The sequence below is a fragment of the Lathamus discolor genome, chromosome 4 (genome assembly GCF_037157495.1).
Source record: "Lathamus discolor isolate bLatDis1 chromosome 4, bLatDis1.hap1, whole genome shotgun sequence".
Taxonomy (NCBI): domain Eukaryota; kingdom Metazoa; phylum Chordata; class Aves; order Psittaciformes; family Psittacidae; genus Lathamus; species Lathamus discolor.
Genome location: NC_088887.1, coordinates 126,452,966 through 126,475,827, shown reverse-complemented (window position 1 = coordinate 126,475,827; position 22,862 = coordinate 126,452,966). Strand labels below are relative to the sequence as shown.

The following is a 22,862-nucleotide window of genomic DNA, read 5'->3' as shown; positions in this document are numbered from 1 at the left end:
GGGCAGTCAAGGAAAACCATCTGATTACTTCCCGCTCTATCCCAGCAGTGGTGTCCAAATGGTGTTCCTGGGCCTTGCTCCTCAGTTCGGGAAAGCCTGGTACCACAAATAAAGAGGAACAAATACAGAGCACAATCACTTCAGCCGTTCTAAGCATCTCCATCTCTCTGTGCTCTGCCTTGTTGCCTGCGCTGGCATTTTTCTTGCCCTAAGCATGCAGAAGGCAGCTTATTCTGGAAGAAGAGTGGCTTCCTCCGTTACCTTCATCTTTTAGCTTATTTGAAATGAAACCCTCTTTTTGCACAAAAGGCTCTGCTATAAAGCTTTGCTTCCTCTTTTGAGTCATTCAGAGCTTTTCAAATTGTGCCTGATAGCACATGGGGCCCTTTGGAAATGTATTTTAGATTAAAACTCTTCAGGTATTATGCATTCGTTTGGTTTTGATAGGGAAAACCCATCTTCTGCAGTAGGAGATCACTGTCTTCAGGCATTTCTTGTTCTTCAGCAGGAGGTTGCTTGGGGGGAAAGTTAAAACTTACTCAAGCAGAGCTGTAACAGTCACAAACTGCCCTCAGGTCATTTCTTCTCCTTGACATTGCCAAGACAGGCAGTTGAGGGGCTTTAGGTGTCACTACCGAGCTCCCTTGCCTCGAAACCACATTGCAGGGGGACTTCAAATGTCACCATTCGAGTGTATCCAGCTTGAAGGTCTGATTTTCCTGGTTCCCTTTGTGTTGTTTCCCTGTTCAAGTCTCTTTGCTGTTCCTCAGGAGAGTGTCTGAAATGCAGAGATGCTCACATTTGTGTGCAGTCACCCTAAGGACTCTCCAGCTCCTATAAACGTTTGTAGAATCCCAGACTGGTTTGTGTGGAAGGGACCTTAAAGCTCCTCCAGCTCCAACCCCTGCCCCGGGCAGGGACCCCTTCCACTGGAGCAGCTTGCTCCAAGCCCCTGTGTCCAACCTGGCCTTGAGCACTGCCAGGGATGGGGCAGCCACAGCTTCTCTGGGCACCCTGTGCCAGCGCCTCAGCACCCTCACAGGGAAGAGCTTCTGCCTAAGAGCTCAGCTCAGTCTCCCCTCGGGCAGGTTCAAGCCATTCCCCTTGGCCTGTCCCTACAGGCCCTTGTCCCAAGCCCCTCTCCAGGTTCCCTGCAGCCCCTTTAGGCACTGGAGCTGCTCTCAGGTCTCCCCTTCAGGAGCCTTCTCTTGTCCAGGCTGCCCCAGCCCAGCTCTCTCAGCCTGGCTCCAGAGCTGGAAGGGGTTGCCCAAGGAAGTTGTGAATGCTCCATCCCTGGCAGTGCTCAAGGCCGGGTTGGACAGAGCCTTGGGTGCCATGGTTTAGTGTGAGGTGTCCCTGCCCATGGCAGGAGGTTGGAACTGGATGATCTTAAGGTCCTTTCCAACCCAAACCATTCTGTGATTCTATGATTTATGATATTTAGAGCAGAGAGAAGGAATCACCTCTCCGTTTGGGGAACTTTCATTCACCATCAGTTTTCCACCTAAAAGACCGGATTTTTGAGGGGGACCCACAGCTGTGTTCATGCAGGCCCCAGTGATTTCCCATTTCTCTGAGGCATCCAGAGCCTGCAGTAGAGGGAAGCGTTGAGTGGCACCACATTTACTCAGTATTTTGAAGCAGTGCTGGATCTGAGGTTGACACAAGCCCTGGTGTGCATATGGGAAGGGCCTGGATGCTCACAGCTCCTTGTGGCTGCTGGTGCTAGGAAGGCAGCTATCCAGTTACAGCCTGACTATGAAGGGTTCACCACTTGGCTTTTGATAGGAGGTCACTTGTACCAGTCTTAGCACAAGCAGGGGCAGAAAGCCCAGCTATTGATAGGGCTGCTCTTAACTGCAGCTGTACTTTGCATCTCAGAGCTTTTCTCTGTGTTTTAAGATCTCATTTTACTTTGTCCTGGGACAAAAGCTGAGATTTGACTCACTGGGGACATGAGGAGGCAGGGGATGAGTATTACACCTTCGAGTTCCACCTGGAAAATGAAGCCGTGGTTTTCCCTGCAATTGCTTCCTGCAGGGAGATACTGCAAAGAGAATGACTCAGTAGAAATGAATTGTTCTGCATTGATTTTCTACTTGTAAATCGACAGAGGTTCATTAGTATTGAGCAGGACTGCAGGGCCCCCGGCTGACCCCGGGCTTGGTGCTTATCTGACCAAGCTTTAGTCTGCTCGCGCCGGTAAGGAGATGGAAGATGTCACCGTGCACTGAGAACAGCCTCTGCCTGTGACTCACTTGATGTGATGGCCTGGAATTGGCACCTCCTTGTGCTTAAAAGAAGGAGCAAAATCTCTTAAGATCGTTCCATAAGGATGCTCCATCTTCAACCAGCCTGGGGTTAAGGTTGGACTTGATGATCTTGAAGGTCTTTTCCAACCTCGTGGATTCTATGGGAAAATCAGCTTCCTATAGGGATGCTGGTGGTTGATTTCTTTAGGGCACAATGTACATGGCAGTGCTTCCTCAGAGCCCTTCTTTGCCATCACACAAAAGCCCATTGTCAGGTGATGGGTCCGGGGTTTTGTTTCAGCTGATGCTGCTCAGACAGTTCATTTCTGATGAGTTTTAATGAAGAAATGTCCCTTTTGGTTCGAAGGAACAGCCTCTGCAAACCTCGACTTCATTCATTTGGTAACTGAGAGGATGATCTCAGCTATGCTTGATGAGAAGAATGCTAATGCAAACCATCATTCCTGTAGTCAGTCCCATGATAAATAGCAACTGCTTTGTGTAATGATGCTTGCTAAAATATTGCAGGGGAAATAATTTAACATGAAGGTATTTTTAATATGCAGTTTCCAACCATGTGAGAAAGAAATTGCATCCCTTGTGAAAGGAATTTCTAGCTTGATGCATATTTATTTTTATAGGCAGATATTAAATATCTCACATCTTTTAAAGCTGAAGTGAGGATGAAATGAGTAACACCTCACAATGTTCTATATGGAGAACAGGTCCTCCAGGGAGACCTTCTTTAGCCCTTATCCTCAAACTTGCTGGCCTCTTTGTGCCTCTGCTGCTGGTCCCTCCATCAGAAACCAGAGAAAGGTCATCGCACACAACAGAACCCCCTGTAACTCGTGTTAGTCCCATTGGGGCAGTCCTCCTCTTTGGGGACTTGAAGCCTTCAGTTCTTCAGTGGGGAAGGTGACTGAAGAATTGCAGTGGATGAAGAACAGAAGTGACTGAAGAACTGAAGGCTTCAAGAGGTGAAGGCTTCCATTAACCCCCTCCTCTGCTCCCTTGAATCTACTCTAGGAGATATTTGGAACCTCTTCCCCTTGTGTCCATCATCTTTTGATGGACCATTGTACCTTGTCCCATCTGACCCCTCACTGCCAGATACCCCAACAACCTGAAGCCCCATCTCAGCCCTGCTTCTCTGCTCCATCCTTGTCCCTGCAGGCCCTTTTATCCTTCAGGCTGGACCCCTATATCCATCATCTCACATCACAGGGACCCCCACTGAGGCCAGGAGCCAGCCTAGCTCCTTTTTGCAATGTGTGAATCCATCAGGAGGTCAGGGAGATGAAGAAGGATCCCCTCAGTATTTTATATCACTGAAGCTTTCCAGTAATTTAAATATGTTCTTGGGAAGGCATGCTAAGGCACATGAAAAACAGCAAGGTGCTTGGTGACAGCCAGCATGGCTTCACTAAGGGGAAATCCTGCCTGACCAATTTGGTGGCCTTCTATGATGGGGCTACAGAACTGATGGACAGGGGTAGAGCAGCTGATGTCATCTGCCTGGACTTGTGCAAAGCGTTCGACACTGTCCCACACGACATCCTTCTCTCTACATTGGAGAGATATCAATTTGATGGATGGACCACTCGGTGGATAAAGAACTGGCTGGATGGCCGCACACAAAGAGTTGTGGTCAATGGCTCGATGTCCGGCTGGAGACCGGTAACGAGTGGTGTCCCTCAGGGATCGGTGTTGGGGCCGGTCTTGTTTAACATCTTCATCGCTGACATGGACAGTGGGATTGAGTGCGCCCTCAGCAAGTTTGCCGATGACACCAAGCTGTGTGGTCCGGTTGATGCGCTGGAGGGAAGGGATGCCATCCAGAGGGACCTTGACACGCTTGTGAGGTGGGCTGATGCCAGCCTCATGAAGTTCAACCCTGACAAGTGCAAGGTCCTACACCTGGGTCGGAGCAATCCCAGGCACAGCTACAGGTTGGGCAGAGAAGAGATTCAGAGCGGCCCTGCAGAGAAGGACTTGGGGGTGCTGGTCGATGAGAAAATGAACATGAGCCGGCTGCAGTGTGCGCTCGCAGCCCAGAAAGCAACCGTATCCTGGGCTGCATCCAAAGGAGCGTGACCAGCAGGGCGAAGGAGGTGATCCTGCCCCTCTGCTCTGCTCTGGTGAGACCTCACCTGGAGCATTGTGTGCAGTTCTGGTGTCCTCAACATAAAAAGGACATGGAACTGCGGGAACAAGTCCAGAGGAGGCCACGAGGATGAGCAGGGGCTGGAGCAGCTCCTGTATGGAGCCAGGCTGAGAACATTGGGGCTGTTGAGCCTGGAGCAGAGAAGCTGCGTGGAGACCTCAGAGCAGCTTCCAGTGTCTGAAGGGGGCTACAAGGATGCTGGGGAGGGACTCTTCATCAGGGACTGCAGTGACAGGACAAGGGGTGATGGGTTCAAACTGAAACAGGGGAAATTCAGATTGGAGATAAGGAAGAAGCTCTTTCCTGTGAGGGTGCTGAGGCACTGGAATGGGTTGCCTGGGGAGGCTGTGAATGCTCCATCCCTGGCAGTGTTCAAGGCCAGGTTGGACAGAGCCTTGGGTGCCATGGTTTAGCGTGAGGTGTCCCTGCCCATGGCAGGGGGTTGGAACTGGATGATCTTAAGGTCCTTTCCAACCCAAACCATTCTATGATTCTATGATACAGCTTTAAAAATAACCATATCCAATAAACCAGGTGTTATTTATACTTGCCCTGCTTGGAAATAGACCAGGCCGTTGTGCATGACGGGAGGTCTTTGGCGTGCTGAGATGGAGTGGGAGGCAGAGGAGGATTTGAGGAGATCTGAAGAGAGAGGAGCACCATTGCCTGCTGAACCCTTGGAGCGGGAGCGTGCGCTCTGTCTCTCACGTTGATCCTGGAAAGCCATGCCAGGATAAACACATCCTGCCTGCATGGTGCCCAGAGAAGCTGTGGCTGCCCCATTCCTGGCAGTGCTCAAGGCCAGGTTGGACACAGGGGCTTGGAGCAAGCTGCTCCAGTGGAAGGGGTCCCTGCCCGTGGCAGGGGTTGGGGCTGGATGAGCTTTAAGGTCCCTTCCAACCCAAACCAATTTGTGAGTCTGTGACTCTCTTTTGTAGGACGAGACTTTTCTCATATGAAGTAGTGTAGGAAAAATACAATTATCTCTATAATTATGCAAATAAAATGCTGTTTTTTCAGGTTCAAGTGCCTCAGATTACCTCTCGTGAAGGTATTTTGGTGTGATGAATTCATGACAGTTTTCTACTGTTGGCTGTTTGGTGACAATTCCTTTTTGGGTAACAATCCCATGTGAGAGATGCCTCTGGACATCTCCTCTCCGTCTCTCTGCTCCTTACTTAAACCCCTCAGGCTCTGCTGGTAAATCTGTAACATGCTGCTATTTTGAATCCCAAGCCATAAGTGCTCACCCTCCTCTTGTTAAGCTAATTCATCCACTCAGGAGCTCACACTGCAGGAGGAGGCTGACATGAACCATCTGACTTTTATTTTGCTTGACATAATGCCTTTGGCTCCTCCAACTTTGGAGGTTTTCCCTTTTTCCCTTCCCTTTTCCATCCCAGCCCATTACTATAATTTGCTATTCCTGGAGGGAGCTGGTGACTCTTTAGCCTGTTTCCCAGACACGCTGGTGGATGTGTTAGTTTGAAGCCGGTTTCACTACCTGAGGCACAATGACTCATTATGGATTTGCAAAGTCCCCTCTGGTTTTCCATAGCAGATGACTTCTGGATTTAATCCTTGAGGGGATTGTTGGAGCACAGCATAAAATGCCCAAACCCTTGAAGGCTGTTACAGTCCTAACATCCTCCCTAAACCCAACGCAACCATCTCCCCGTGTAAAATGAGGGGGCCTACAGTGACCCGAGGACCTTGTCTTCAGGTTGGGAGCCGCTTCCTGGGGCAGAGGGAATGATGCGGCTTGTGAGGTGGCTGATGCCAACCTTATGAAGTTCAACCATGCCAAGTGCAAGGTCCTACACCTGGGTCGGAGCAATCCCAGGCACAGCTACAGGTTGGGCAGAGAAGAGATTCAGAGCGGCCCTGCGGAGAAGGACTTGGGGGTGCTGGTCGATGAGAAAATGAACATGAGCCGGCTGCAGTGTGCGCTCGCAGCCCAGAAAGCAACCGTATCCTGGGCTGCATCCAAAGGAGCGTGACCAGCAGGGCGAAGGAGGTGATCCTGCCCCTCTGCTCTGCTCTGGTGAGACCTCACCTGGAGCATTGTGTGCAGTTCTGGTGTCCTCAACATAAAAAGGACATGGAACTGCTGGAACAAGTCCAGAGGAGGCCACGAGGATGAGCAGGGGCTGGAGCAGTTCCTGTATTGGGGCTGTTGAGCCTGGAGAAGAGAAGCTGTGTGGAGACCTCAGAGCAGCTTCCAGTGTCTGAAGGGGGCTGCAAGGATGCTGAGGAGGGACTCTTCATCAGGGACTGCAGTGACAGGACAAGGGCTGATGGGTTCAGACTGGAACAGGGGAAGTTTAGACTGGATATAAGGAAGAAGTTCTTTCCTGTGAGGGTGCTGAGGCACTGGAATGGGTTGCCCAGGGAGGTTGTGAGTGCTCCATCCCTGGCAGTGTTCAAGGCCAGGCTGGACAGAGCCTTGGGTGCCATGGTTTAGTGTGAGGTGTCCCTGGCCATGGCAGGGGGTTGGAACTGGATGATCTTAAGGTCCTTTCCAACCCAAACCATTCTGTGATTCTATGGTTCTATGACTTAGATTTGTGGGGGAAAAGCAATGCCTTAGGTAGGGTGATTTACTGGGGAGCACAATGATGTTCCTTACATTTTTATACCTTTTCTGGAAATCTAAGTCTGAAGGCTTAAATATTTCATGTGTTTTGGAATTTCTTCTTTGGTAGAGCTCTGTTTGCTCTGCAGTGAGTGCTTGTAGGGAACGGAGAAGGAAATCAGCTGTGTTGGGACATTGGCATGAATGTGGTAGGAAGTGCTCTTGGGATGCTTTTCTGATTTCCTCCCAACTCAGAGAGGTGTCCAGAGTTCTGTGTTTTCCTGAGCTATCGCAGGGTGGTTTGGGATGGAAGGGACCTCAAAGCTCCTCCAGCCCCAACCCCTGCCACGGGCAGGGACCCCTTCCACTGGAGCAGCTTGCTCCAAGCCCCTGTGTCCAACCTGGCCTTGAGCACTGCCAGGGATGGGGCAGCCACAGCTTCTCTGGGCACCCTGTGCCAGCGCCTCAGCACCCTCACAGGGAAGAGCTTCTGTCTAAGAGCTCAGCTCAGTCTCCCCTCGGGCAGGTTCAAGCCATTCCCCTTGGCCTGGCCCTACAGGTGTGCTGGTGGAAGGTGTCCCTGCCCATGGCAGGGGGGTTGGAACTGGATGATCTTGAGGTCCTTTCCAACCCAAACCAGTCTGGGATTCTGTGATTTCAGGGCTGTTGCTCTTCCTTCCTGGTTCTTGGTGAATTGGGCAGGAGCGGCATTTGCTGTTGGGTTTCTCTAGGGACTGGTGTAGCAGTCGGGGATCTCATCCCATCTCTTTGCTGGAAGAAGAATAGCAAACACCTTGGGATATGGGGGTTTTGTGGCATCTCTGTGTTTCTCCTCTCTTCCCAAGAGAATCTTCGCCCTTTTGAGCTGGTGAAATCAGGTTTTAGTTTCACGGGAGCCCGTTTTGAAACCCCGCTGTGGAGTTTTGCCAGGTCAGATATTGGGTATTCCCAGCTTCCCCCAAGCACAATTTGAGTCTCATCTCCTGGCCCAAATACATCCAAGAGCCCCATTAAGCCTTTTAACACCCAAACCCTGGTTTTGCTAATACTCTGTGTGTGCTCCATCTGCTGCTCTGTTTGTCCAAAGCTGATGTCTTTGAGAGCAATTCACTTGCCTGGTCCAAGTCCAAACTGTCCAAAATGCCATATGGGCATTTTAAAGTCAATTAGCCTTTTAACAGTCAGGATCTCAGTTGTGATCCCTAAACCCTCGGTCTTCCTGAGTTTCCCTCAAGCTTGGCCTGTTCTTACAACCCCAACTGGTTTATCATAGGGAATTTCTCTCTTTCCTACCCTCACAAATGAAAATTGTTGGGTCCATCCTTTAAAACTGGTTCTTTTGGGCAATAATTCAATCCTGTAACATTGTTGTGATCATCCTGGAATTGCCTATTGCTAGAATTAGCTGAAATAGGAAATTTGGTGTCTCCAGAGATCTTGTTTAAGGGTGTGAATGAAGAATAGATCCGGTAAAATGAGGAGAATGCCGCTAATGTTAAAGGGGAATATGTTAGAGGTAGGAAGCAGGTCAAGGCTTGTGCTATAGGAGAGACTTAATTCCTGGGCAGTTTTGTTGTGTTAATCCTTGATCATGGTCTGAGGATGCCAAAATGGCAGCACTGGGGACATGGGCTTTGGCGGAATACCTGGAATAACACTTCTAAGGTAGGTCCAACTCAAGGATGCTCAGGGGCTGGAGCAGCTCCTGTATGGAGCCAGGCTGAGAACATTGGGGCTGTTGAGCCTGGAGCAGAGAAGCTGCGTGGAGACCTCAGAGCAGATTCCAGTGTCTGAAGGGGGCCACAGGGATGCTGGAGATGATTTTGGACACGTATCTGCAGGTACCTAGCACATGTGAAGCCCTTTCCAGATGCTGCTGTTCATTGAAATAAGGCGTATTTTGGACCTGGTTCTTGTAGACACCAACCAGGCCAGAAGGAAGGAATTGTGACAGATACGAAACAGGAGCAAATTCCCAATTCCAGAGTCTGAAGAGGCATCAGATATTCACACTGAAGCTGTTCCCTTTCCATAGCACAGAGGTCTTGCACGCTCTGCTTTGTGTGTCACGGAGCAGGAATTAGATCTGGAGCAACACGGCAAAGCTTGCAATGATTCTTTTATTCCTCCTGGCTCAGCGGCAGAGCTGAAAAGGCTGAATTGGAAATGAACCAGATGAACAAGTGCATTTGGAAATCACAAAGGGCTCTTTTCTGAGCAGTTTATTGTAAATCACAGAATCACAGAATCACAGAATCCCAAGGGTTGGAAGGGACCTAAAAAGATCATCTAGTCCAACCCCCCTGCAAGAGCAGGGTAACCTACAGTACATCACACAGGAACTTGTCCAGGCGGGCCTTGAATATCTCCAGTGTAGGAGACTCCACAACCCCCCTGGGCAACCTGTTCCAGTGCTCCGTCACTCTTACAGTAAAGAAGTTCTTCCTGATGTTAACGTGGAACTTCCTATGCTCCAGCTTACACCCATTGCCCCTTGTCCTATCACTGGATATCACTGAAAAAAGCCTAGCTCCATCATCCTGACACCTACCCTTTACATATTTGTAAACATTGATGAGGTCACCCCTCAGTCTCCTCTTCTCCAAGCTAAAGAGACCCAGCTCCCTCAGCCTCTCCTCATAAGGGAGATGTTCCACTCCCTTAATCATCTTTGTGGCTCTGCGCTGGACTCCTTCAAGCAATTCCCTGTCCTTCTTGAATTGAGGGGCCCAGAACTGGACACAATATTCCAGATGCGGCCTCACCAAGGCTGAGTAGAGGGGGAGGAGAACCTCTCTTGACCTACTAACCACTCCCTTTCTAATGCACCCTAAGATGCCATTTGCCTTCTTGGCCACAAGAGCACATTGCTGGCTCATGGTCATCCTCCTATCCACCAGGACCCCCAGGTCCCTTTCCCCTTCACTACTTTCCAGCAGGTCAACCCCCAACCTGTACTGGTACATGGGGTTGTTCTTCCCCAGATGCAAGACTCTACACTTGCCCTTGTTAAATTTCATCAAGTTTCTCCCCGCCCAACTCTCCAGCCTGTCCAGGTCTCGCTGAATGGCAGCACAGTCCTCTGGTGTGTCAGCCACTCCTCCCAGTTTTGTGTCATCAGCAAACTTGCTGAGGGTGCACTCAGTTCCCTCATCCAGGTCATTGATGAAAATATTAAACAGCACCGGTCCCAGCACCGACCCCTGAGGAACTCCACTAGTCACAGACCTCCAGCTAGATTCTGCGCCATTGACCACAACTCTCTGCCTTCTTCCTTTCAACCAGTTCTCGATCCACCTCACTACTTGATCGTCAAGCCCACACTTCCTTAGCTTATCTATGAGGATGCTGTGGGAGACAGTATCAAATGCCTTACTGAAATCAAGAAAAACTACATCTACCGCTCTACCATCATCCCTCCACCTAGTCACTTCCTCATAGAAGGCTATAAGGTTGGTCATACATGACTTCCCCCTCATAAAACCATGTTGGCTGTTCTTAATGACCCCCTCATCCTTGATATGCCTAGTGATGGAGTCAAGAATAAGTTGTTCCATCACCTTTCCAGGGATGGAGGTAAGGCTGACCGGTCTATAATTACCCGGGTCCTCCTTCTTGCCCTTCTTATAGATTGGTGTGACCTTTGCCATCCGCCAATCCTCAGGCACCTCGCCCGTTTCCCACGACTTACCAAAGATGATGGAAAGTGGCCTAGCAATGACCTCCGCCAGCTCCCTCAGCACCCGTGGGTGCATTCCATCCGGACCCATCGATTTACAGATGTCCAGATTGCATAGCTGATCCCTAACCCAATCCTCATCTACCAAAGCAAACTCCTCCTTTGTCCTGACTCCTTCTGGGGCTATAGAAATCCGGGGCCCTCGGGGAGAGTCTGCAGGAGTAAAGACAGAGGCAAAGAAGGCATTCAGCACCTCTGCCATAAAAATGCCCTGCCATAACCCATAACCTGAGGGCACGGGGAGCCTGGCCTTGCTCTCCTGGCTGCCTGCATTTGCATTACAAACTGCTCCAGAGCGAGCCGACCAGATATACTCCCTTCAGGACCCATCCAGTGTTGCCATAGAAACCTTGCCAGAGCAGAAGGAGACCGGGAGCACCTGCTTCTGGAAGTGTGAGGCTCTCCTCACCTCCACAGGACTGCAGGGATGAGCAGATTCCGGATGGGAAAGGATTTGCACTTTTGTATCACCATGTATGAAACTGGAGCCACTTGAGGGTGCTTGTGGGATAGAGTCCAGATTACCAGAGGAAAAGGAGTGTCTGTGGGGCCAGAAGGATGCTCTGTCTCCTCCTTGGCTAGGGAAGGATCTCAAGGAAGATCCGATGCTTAAAATTCACCATGGTGGAGCCTTGTTGGAGTCGCACCAGGAAACCTTCACTTGAAAGGGGAAAAACAGGACCAGAAATGTGGTCGTAGAATCCCAGCCTGGTTTGGGTTGAAGGGACCTCAAAGCTCCTCCACCTCCAACCCCTGCCACGGGCAGGGACCCCTTCCACTGGAGCAGCTTGCTCCAAGCCCCTGTGTCCAACCTGGCCTTGAGCACTGCCAGGGATGGGGCAGCCACAGCTTCTCTGGGCACCCTGTGCCAGCGCCTCAGCACCCTCACAGGGAAGAGCTTCTGCCTAAGAGCTCATCTCAGTCTCCCCTCGGGCAGGTTCAAGCCATTCCCCTTGGCCTGGCCCTACAGGCCCTTGTCCCAAGCCCCTCTCCAGCTTTCCTGCAGCCCCTTTAGGCACTGGAGCTGCTCTCAGGTCTCCCCTTCAGGAGCCTTCTCTTGTCCAGGCTGCCCCAGCCCAGCTCTCTCAGCCTGGCTCCAGAGCAGAGTGTGACCACGATGTCCTCATTTTCCTTCTCTTCATGTGTATCTCCCCAAAGTTCAGGTTCCTGCACTTCGGGTTCCTCCCAATCTCTTCACTTCAGTGCAGATTTCGGTTTAGATGAAGAAATGCATGGGCACTAATGAGAATACCAGTAATTATTCCATTAAAGATGCAGGAACTGAGCAGGGCTCTATCTCATTTTCCCCAAGCCACGTCCTATCAGTGAGAGCAGGAGGTGATTTCTGCTGGTGAAATGAGCAGATTTGACTCTGAATGCACAAGGAAAACAGCTTTTCAGTAAAATAAAGGCCACCCCATTGCTTCTGTGAGCGTAACCTCCCTTTAGGCTGTCATTCTGGATCAGTTCAGCTGCCAGCTCAAGAGCCCTCCTGTGGCATCTCCTCACCTGCCCTGCTGACCTTCCAAATGTTATAACAGCCCTAGAAAACGTGTTCCATCCTACTCGAGGAAAGACAGAGGGAGAGACCCGTGGACAGGAGGAAGGATGAGCTCTGTGCACTCGCTGTGTGCAGGAAGAGGAGCAGTTGCTCTCTTTTCCTTCTTTAAGGTATTGGCTAAGGGCCTGATGAAGTTGTGCTTCATCCTCATTGCTCTGCAGTAAGGAAAAACTCATTTCCTTGTCTTTTGAAGTAATGGTATTGAAATAGCAAAGAATAAGAAGGGAAGAAATCGCTTAGTCCTAAGGCTTAGTCTTAGGTGCCAAAGCCTCGCAAACCTACTGCTGTTCACCAAGGACATCAGCAGGATGGAAGTGCTTCGTTGAGGTTCCTCAGCAAAGATCTGTAGAGAAACTAAGGATCATGGGAGCAAGGGGAATGTCCTTTCCAGGATAAGTAATCCATTAAAGGTAAAAAGAGGGGGTTGGAGTCAGTAACAGGCTCTTTGGTGAAGGGGACCTGGTGTTTGGCAGAGGTTGGTGGTGGGAGCTGGGCTTGTTCAGCACTTTCAGAAGGGACCTGGGAGAGGGAAGGGATGGTGAGAGCTGCTGATGTTAAATTACTCAGGGCAATAAAAGATGAGGGGTGATGAATGTGAAGTTTGGCAATGGCTTCTCATGAGATTACGCTAAAGAGGAAATTCAGTGTAGGTGAATGTGAAGTGATGCATGGGAGGACCAGGAGTCTTTATCTCGCATGTAAAGTGCTGAGATTCGGGCTGACCATTCCCACTCAGGAGGAGGGTCCTGGATCATGACAACCACATCAGCTCAGTGCTCAGCATCTCCATGGTAGCTATAAATCATAGAATCAAAGAATAGTTTGGGTTGGAAAGGACCTCAAGATCATCCAGTTCCAACCCCCCTGCCATGGACAGGGACACCCCACACTAAACCATCCCACCCAAGGCTTCATCCAACCTGGCCTTGAACACCGCCAGGGATGGAGCACTCACAACCTCCCTGGGCAACCCATTCCAGTGCCTCACCACCCTAACAGGAAAGAATTTCCTCCTTAGATCCAACCTAAACTTCCCCTGTTTCAGTTTGAACCCATTACCCCTTGTCCTGTCACTACAGTCCCTCCCCAGCATCCCTATAGGCCCCCTTCAGACACTGGAAGGCTGCAATGAGGTCTCCACGCAGCTTCTCTTCTCCAGGCTCAACAGCCCCAGTGTTCTCAGCCTGTCTTCATACGGGAGCTGCTCCAGCCCCTGCTCATCCTCGTGGCCTCCTCTGGACTTGTTCCAGCAGTTCCATGTCCTTTTTATGTTTCCCAATGAGAACAAGCAGCCATTGGGATAATCTCCCCAGGGAAGCGGTGATTCCCCAGTGTTGGACACTGTTAAGACTACGCTGGACAGGGTGCTGGGCATCCAGTCTGGGTCATGCTGTGCTTAGAAAGATTGGAGCAGATGATCCTTGAGGTCCCTTCAGCCTGGGATTCTGGGATTCTGGGATACCTGGTCTTCTGCACAAGGAACTGATTGGTGCCACGTTCTCCCGAGAGGGCTGCAGATGGATTTCTAGGCCTGGAAAAGTTTCCCTTTCTTTGCAGTTATTTCTGCTTCTCTAATAATATTCTCTAATAAAAGATGAGTCCTTACCCAGTAACTCTGACCTCATTGGTCTTCTTTTGGGCTCTGGGCAGGCTTATTAGTGGTGGCCCAGGACTTGGAGCTGTGAGCGGCTTTAGCTACAGACCAGTGACAAGTTTAGCAGGCTTCCAGTGTCTGAAGGGGGCTACAAGGATGCTGGGGAGGGACTCTTCATCAGGGACTGCAGTGATAGGACAAAGGGTGATGGGTTCAAACTGAAACAGGGGAAGTTTAGATTGGAGATAAGGAAGAAGTTCTTTACTGTGAGGGTGCTGAGGCACTGGAATGGGTTGCCCAGGGAGGTTGTGAATGCTCCATCCCTGGTGGTGTTCAAGGCCAGGTTGGACAGAGCCTTGGGTGGAATGGTTTAGTGTGAGGTGTCCCTGCCCATGGCAGGGGGTTGGAACTGGATGATCTTAAGGCCCTTTCCAACTCTAACTATTCTATGATTCTAAGTTGGTTTTCACCACGACAAGGATTCCTTTGAGGAAGAATGAAAATCATTATTCTTCAGGGCTGATTTTAGGGTGAATAGAAGAAATACCACTTGGGCTGCTTCAGGTTTAGCAGTCATCTGCTATTGTAACTTATCTTAGAATCATAGAATCACAGAATGGTTTGGGTTGGAAAGGAGCTCAAGATCATCCAGTTCCAACCGCCCTGCCACGGGCAGGGACACCTCACACTAAACCATCCCACACAAGGCTTCATCCAACCTGGCCTTGAACACTGCCAGGGGTGGAGCACTCACAACCTCCCTGGGCAACCCATTCCAGCGCCTCAGCACCCTAACAGTAAAGAACTTCCTCCTTAGATCCAATCTAAACTTCCCCTGTTTCAGTTTGAACCCGTTACCCCTTGTCCTATCACTACAGTCCCTAATGAGGAGTCCCCCCTCAGCATCCTTATAGGCCCCCTTCAGATACTGGAAGGCTGCTAAACTTGTCATCTTAATCCTTCCAGCTAAATATTCCCCTGGGGAACATGATAGGATAAGGTGGAGCCACAGTTCAGTGTTTAAGGTAGATTATAATGGTTTCTTTATTAAGGGCTCCCACTTTGGAGCAACAAACAAGTTTATTCTCTCATTTGAGACTATTCATTTCTTGCTTTGGACTGGTCAAATACAGAACGCTGTAAGTAAGTGAATGGAGCATTAACATTATGTGACTTAAATGGTTTTCTAGAGCATCTTTCCCATAGAGACCTGTCTCATAGAATCAACTGGGTTGGCAAGTGTAGGGAAGGATGTGACACATGTCTCTTGCCTAGAAGTGGTGGTGATTGACAGTCTGTCAGGTCCTGTCACTGCGCTTTATTTATAGCTTGTGCCTTAACTGATCAAGCTATCTCACTGATATTCTCGGGCAGTTGCTCCTGGTTTTCAGGATGAGTTTTGCTCGTAGGGATGCATCCTGCAGTAAGGCCTGGGAGGTTTCTGTTGGGCGTAGATGGGAAGTAAAACTGAGGTGGAACTGAAATAAGAAGGGAAATGGGGATAATCTCTTTTGGCCAAGAGCTTGCAACTATATTGGACCTTAATACAGGCCGGCAAGCAAGTTTGCACTGAGCAAGAGAAAAAGGAAGGCAACAAATGGCCAAAACGGTGCTTCGGTCATGTCCTGATATCCATTTGGCCTTGTGAAGTGTCTCAGTTCCCTGGCTTGAGGAGGGCAAAAGCTTCCAGCTGACACATTGCATTGTCCAGCCAGAAGGCCCCATGGAATTGCTCTGTGCTTTTCCTGCCTAATTCCCAGGAAACCAGGGAAACCACAGGGCAGGGGGGCCCTACCAGCCATTCGCTGCCATTGATCTCCAGTAGGGAAGATCTCTTCCAGGTGGGCAGGACCACGTTGTGTCAGCGTTGTGACCAAGTGCAAGGGAGAAAATGGACCACATCACATGGCCGTGCTATCATGCCACCAACAGAAGGGGTTTCTCTCCATCACCTTTCATGTCAAAGTCATCTCTGCCACTGCCATGCCTTTCAGTGGTGCCTTCTTCTGAGTCTGCACAAGATAAAGGAAATGGTCCTAAAAAGAAGCTATTTTTTGCCAGATTCATGTCGTTTTTGTCACTTTGGGGGGGGGGGGGGTGAGTTTATATTGAAGGTTGCAGAGGCACAGTGGTGTTGTCTGTGATGCCTGTAGAGCTCCTGTCTGTGTAGTCTCCAGGCTTTGTGCTTAACCACATAAGATGTGGATGTACCATAAGAAAAACTCCTTCTTCAGAGAGGGTGGAATTCACCACCCTTTGGGTCAAACTGTGATCCCCTCAGGGAGAGGAAGGAGAGGGAGGGAGTTACAGAAGTTTTCACTCTGGTTGATGTGCACTCATCCTTCCTCATGGAATGAATCATAGCATCCCAGCCTGGTTTGGGTTGGAAAGGACCTTAAAGCCCATCCAGCCCCAGCCCCTGCCACGGGCAGGGACCCCTTCCACTGGAGCAGCTTGCTCCAAGCCCCTGTGTCCAACCTGGCCTTGAGCATCTTCTACTCTGCAGATCCAGAACTGCCTCCTACTCCTGCGGAACATCTTCACAGTCCTGGAAATGAGGAGCTGGAGTGAAGGCAGGGGGACTCGTGAAGCAGGGAGGCTCCATTATTCCCTTGTTTCACACAAACGTTAGACCTGAGCTGGCAACGTGTGCTTGCAGCCCCCAAAGCCAGTCATGTCCTGCTTGAGGGTACAATATGCAGGTTAAGGGAGGTGAATATCCCCTTTACTCCCCACTCGTGAGATGGCACCGAGACTAGTGTGGGTTTCCAGTACAAGAAAGACATGGACTTGGACAGAGCCTTGGGTGCCATGGTTTAGTGTGAGGTGTCCCTGCCCATGGCAGGGGGTTGGAACTGGATGATCTTGAGGTTCTTTCCAACCCAAACCATTCTGTGATTCTATGAGCTGTTAGAACAGGTCCAGAGGAGGCCACGGAGCTGCTGCGAGGGCTGGAGCAGCTCTGCTCTGGAGCCAGGCTGAGAGAGCTGGGCTGGGGCAGCCTGGACAAGAGAAGGCTCCTGAAGGGGAGACCTTTTTGGAGGCTTTAAGTGTATAAATGGTGGAGAAGGCTTTGGTGGAGCTCTGCCTCCTCACCTCGGGGGTAATTCCTCAAGTACCAAATTTCCATGTCCCTGTCACAGGATGTGACTTTCGGCAGGAATGAATTCCCAATCAGTCTACAGGGAACGGATTTGCAGCAGCGTGAATTGAAGACATGAAGTTTCTCATGTTTCTGTCCAGAGAAGATACTCAGAAATACGACTTGTGAGGAGTTTCTGAGGTCTGGGCAATAAAGAATGAGAAATAGTGGGTGAGGCACTGGAATGGGTTGCCCAGGGAGGTTGTGAGTGCTCCATCCCTGGCGGTGTTCAAGGCCAGGTTGGATGAAGCCTTGGGTGGGATGGTTTAGTGTGAGGTGTCCCTGCCCATGGCAGGGGGTTGGAACTGGATGATCTTGAGGTCCTTTCCAACCCAAACTATTCTATGATTCTATGATTCTATGACATGAGGTATTTCGTAGGTGAAAATAGTTTGGCTTCATATGGCTGAAGAGGTGACTGTAAAGGCAAAACGTTCCTGGACCTGTTGGAGCTTCAAAGCTCTCGGTCAGCGGAAGGGCATCGTGTTTTAGGGCTTTAAAATCACAGAGTCATGAATGGGTTGGGTTGGAAGGGAGCTGAAAGCTCATCCACTTCCAACGCCTGCTGCAGGCAGAATGTTGGCAGTCAATGAGCTCTCAAGAAGTGCCTGAGCAACAGTGAGAGGAGCCCTCAGTAGCAGTGGTTCAAGGAGTTCAAGTGTGGCTTTATAGTGCCTTGTCCTGCGCTTAGATAAGGGACGTGATTGTCCTTCCCTATGAAAGTCCTTGTGATCCGTCCGCTCTAATCGAGTATTGCAGCTCGAGACTTGCTGGGAATAAGCATGCAAGAGGCTATTTTGTCTTGCAAATTAATTTAGGCTGCTCGTAACGATTTAAGCTCTAATCAGATAATGGCCAACAGGAACTATTGCTGACACATTCAACAGCACGTTTGGAAATCAGTGTTCAAAGTGACACTGGTGCAAGGCCCAAACAGGGACCAAACCACCTGAGCTCTCTAACTAAAGAGAAACAAGCTCTTTTCCAAGAGTTTCAAGGGTGCCTAAGGCCTGATGAGAGCCAGCACTTGTGGGTCTTCACTACTGCAAAGGCTGGTGTGTTATTGAGATGCTGCTCTCAGCTTGGCTTGTGATCGGAGGCTGGAAGCGCACCCACACATAGTGTGCAATCGAGGGTGGACCGGTTGTGGTTGATGCTGCTGGTAGATGCCAGATCCTGGGTAAAGGTGTTGAGTTTGGGCTGCTCAAAACCAGTGAGCTCCTTTTGAGGAGGACTTTGGTGTGTGATGAACAGACCAGTTCGTTGTAACAGGTTCAGATGATCGCACTGGTTCCTTTTCTAAGCGTTATCAAGTGCTTTGCTCTGGTTTTTAATGTCTGTGAGCCCTGGGTGTGCGGACACGAGTTGTCTCCATTTCATCACTGGAGGGAACAGCTGAGATGCTGGGCTGCACCCCCAGAGCGTGAGCAGCAGCTCAGGGAGGGGATCCTGCCCCTCTGCTGCGGGAAGGGGAGACCTTAGAGCAGCTCCAGTGCCTAAAGGGGCTGCAGGAAAGCTGGAGAGGGGCTTGGGCCAAGGGCCTGTAGGGCCAGGCCAAGGGGAATGGCTTGAACCTGCCCGAGGGGAGACTGAGATGAGCTCTTAGGCAGAAGCTCTTCCCTGTGAGGGTGCTGAGGCGCTGGCACAGGGTGCCCAGAGAAGCTGTGGCTGCCCCATCCCTGGCAGTGCTCAAGGCCAGGTTGGACACAGGGGCTTGGAGCAAGCTGCTCCAGTGGAAGGGGTCCCTGCCCGTGGCAGGGGTTGGGGCTGGGTGAGCTTTAAGGTCCTTCCAACCCAAACCAGGCTGGGATTCACTGAGTCTGTGGGTGCAGGCTGCTTGTTTACAGCGAGGATGGGCAGTTTCTGTTAAAGTCTCATTTAAAGGATGCAGACAGATGGGGAGGAGATCTCTGAATTGCGGATTCCCCTCTAAACTTGCCAGAGGTGCCTTTGCAGTGGGACTTTACGTCCCTTTGTCCCTTGTGCGTGGTCCTCCTGTCCCTGGCAGTGGCCTCCAGGGTGTCACGAGGCTTTTTCTGGTGGCCCATGGGCAGGAAAAGCTGGAGCTTGTTTGTACCTGGGGCTGGGTCTGAGCGCCCGGAATTTCAAATGCCAAAGGGAATAACAAATCTAATCCTCGAATGAGCCCAGATGCACCCTTCCCCTGTATCACTGCCTGCTCAATCCTTTAATCCTCCCTGCCCTGCTGTCAGCCTTTCCTCCAAGGGCAGCCCTTTGCCTGCTGATGTCTCGTTTTCCCTCCTGCCTTTTCATTCCTCCCTAGTAATTCAGCTTCTTTGCTGTACAGAACGACCACAGGAGCTTATTCCATGAGGACTATTCCATAAGGAATAAGCTATCCCAGAAGGCTGGAAAGAACACTCTTAAACGCTCCGTCCACCCATCTCTTGTCTTGTGCAGAAGAGGTCTGTGCTGAGCTTGTGTATATGGTTCCACATACCTCTGTGTTGCATGTAGGCAGTAAAATATATATGGCTGGAAATATAAGCTAACTGCTTTATTATGGGCGTTCTGAGTCTGATTATGAAGGAAACAAAGCTGGTGCTTAACCCCATTTTAAGGCTGTGTATGCTGCTCATTTTGAATGTATTTCATGGACTCCTTCCCTAGCGCATCCCTAAAGCTGTGCGTGTTAAAAAGAGCGGGTGGGTAGCTGGGACTCGTAACCTAAAAGCCATTCATCAACAGCAGCATTGCAGCACCAGAGAGGACAGGGCTGAGCCGAGCTGCAAGGAATGGTCTAGAAACGTTTAGAGATACATGGAAAATGAAAGGAGGCTTTAAAATCCCTGCTTGCTGCAGCCCCAGGAGCTCTTCCCTTCGTTATTGAGTCGTAATTCCTGAAGCAGTTCAGTTAGTGCCGCTCAGAGCGGGAGTGCTCTGGGTATCCCTTGGGGAGGACACAAGATGAACACTGGCTTTGCTACTCCTATTGATTGTGGGCATGAGATGAAATTAAACTAAAGCGAGAAACCAGCTCCTGAGTTCTTCGCTGAGGAATCTAATGGATTTTATTCAATAGGGTTTCATCTCCTTTGCTTTCCTTCTGCATCATCGCTGTAATCGGGCCCCAAGCCTCAGCAGAGGCATGGTCCCATCATGTGCAGATCCATAGAGGTAGAAAATAAAGGATATCTCCTTCGTGCCCCTCACTTTTCCATGTCTCCAGCAGGAAGCCCATGGAGATTAGCAGCTCTCAACATAAAATGAGTGGGTTTTACCTGCTTGCTGTTATCTCTCATGCAAGGTGAAGAGAACCATAGAATCAGCTAGGTTGGAAAAGACCTTTAAGATCATCAAGTTCACCCAAGAGGCGACAGAGACGCGGCAGGAGGGGAATGGGGTCAGCAGGAACATCAGGGATTTGCAGGAGGGCCCTTAGGGTATCCATGGGGAAAATCAGAGCAAGATGCCAGATACTTGGGTGCTGCCACTCTCCTGGCTCATCCCTGGCCAGTGAACCCGGGCTTTGCCTTATGCACCAGGGGATGTAAGACATGGGGACCATCATGGGGGGATTGCAGCTTGTTTGTGGTCATTTGGGGGATGAAGAAGAGCCAACAAACCTAAATCCTATTGAAAACCAATAAGGTGTAGAAATACCTCCTGTATTTCTAAACCCAGTGTTGAGGTTTTAAAGCCAGGGGTTTGAGTGCTGGGAATTCTCCAGGCTGTTTCCCCGGCACACATTGTCACAGATCCTGCTTCTCTCTTATCTTTCAGTATCTCCCCAAAGCAGCAAACCACCAGTATTTTCCCTGCCCTTTTCCCACCTCTGTTTCCCCTTTAAATAGGAAGGCCAGGTTTTCTTACTGGAGATCAGCACTTCCCAAAGGTTATGAGATCAGAGAGGAAGATAGAGCAGAGCAGGGCTGGCTGCATCTCTCCACATCCGAAGCTATTAAAGCTTCCTTGATAGAAGTGGTATTTATCTGGAATGAAATGATCCTGAAAAAGGCCATCACTTGCTTTCAGGACAGAAGATGCCGCGATAAGTGAGATGCAGTCCTACCAAGCAGAAGTTAAACCCAAAACAAAGAGAAAGAAGACCTAAGTACACAGTTACCCTCTGCCTGAAATCACAGAACCATGGAATGGGTTGGGTTGGAAAGGACCTTAAAGCTCCTCCAGCCCCAACCCCTGCCACGGGCAGGGACCCCTTCCACTGGAGCAGCTTGCTCCAAGCCCCTGTGTCCAACCTGGCCTTGAGCACTGCCAGGGATGGGGCAGCCACAGCTTCTCTGGGCACCCTGTGCCAGCGCCTCAGCACCCTCACAGGGAAGAGCTTCTGCCTTAGATCCAACCTGAACTTCCCCGGTTTCAGTCTGAACCCATCACCCCTTGTCCTGTCACTGCAGTCCCTGATGAAGAGTCCCTCCCCAGCATCCTTGCAGCCCCCTTCAGACACTGGAAGCTGCAGGTGGGGTCTCAGCAGAGCAGAGCAGAGGGGCAAATCTACACCCAGTTACAATGCCATGGCAGGGGGTTGGAACTGGATGATCTTAAGGTGCTTTCCAACCCAAACCATTCTATGATTCTATAACTACTGCAGTAGTTCATGGGATTCAGGAGTTCTTTGAGGGGATTAACCAGCAGCAAAGACCAGAAGAACCTCTTGATGCCCCAAGAGGTTCTCATCTTGATCCTATCCCTAGATGATGAGCAAGGGACTTCCCAACACCATGGCATGCACACAAAGCTATCAGCACCTGAACTGTCCTGAGGAGGTAAAACCCGGTGTAGAAACACAGTTGAGAGAATTACAGGGTATATAATTGACCACTTTTGTGGTCAGGAAGGGAGTTGGAGTTGGTTTAACACCCCCAGCCAGACTGGTCAGGAGGCCAAGTGGCGTCATTGAGCTTGAGAGGCAACCAGAGGACCTCGGAGCATTGGATATACTGGAAAAGAAAGGGTTATCTTCTAATGAAGCAGCGAGGAGGCAGGGATAGTTCTGATTTAAGATCTTCCTCATTAATGTTCTGCTTGCAATCACAGGATCTGCAAATAACTGTGCAAGGAGCTTCTTGATTGCTGTGTATGTGCCTGCCTCCGATGCCAACATGGTTTTATGTAGCCTAAAAAAGCCAAACAGAAAGTCTGTTAAACTGCTGCTTATCCAACATTAACTACAGCAATTTTTAATTAACCTGATTTAGAAGGCAAATATATCACTGATGAAAATGAGAGGGTAGAACACAGTCATTTATTCCAGTCCAGTGGTCAGGAGTGGTGCATTAGATTTATTCAAATGAACCTCCACACTTTGCCGCAGGGATCGGCTCTGCGCCAGGTGCCAGGTTTGAGGAATCTGCCCCTTGCTAAGGAGCAAATGAGCTTTGGGCCATGGGAGGGAGGGATGGAGCCGGGTTTCGTCTTCCTGCTCAGAAAAGGGGAGGAAAGACCCACCCCTGCTTGTGTTTAATAAAGCAAACTCAAGGCGATGGGTGTGAATGGATGCTAATTGCCGCTTTGCAGCCTTTGCTGGCAACCAGCAGACAGCGTCAATGGAGCTTGGCGTGGAAAGACTCTCCAAGAGTCGTTTTGTCTGTCATGGGGTTGGTTGTGCTCTGGGATGGTGGCCAACGAGATGCACGGATAAAGCAGGGCAGTGGCCGTGGCAGGGAAGCACAGCAGAGCCAGACTCTGCCCGCAAAGGAAGACGGACGTGTTCCATTCGGTGTGTCAGAGGGATTTACGCAGGAGCACGTAAGAAGGGATGGAGTTATTTGAGTGTTGCCATTTCCAGTCGGGAAGACTTCCAAGAAATGGAAGTAAAGCAGTAAACAGAAGCAAACCGGAGCAGATTGA

At 50.2% G+C, this 22,862-nt stretch overlaps 1 protein-coding gene across 1 annotated transcript in view; it reads left to right on the top strand.

The window, feature by feature from the left end:
- FAM168A (family with sequence similarity 168 member A) overlaps positions 1-22,862 on the top strand; it is a 183,334-nt gene that overhangs the window by 131,285 nt on the left and 29,187 nt on the right. The gene's annotated exons all lie outside the window — the stretch shown is intronic.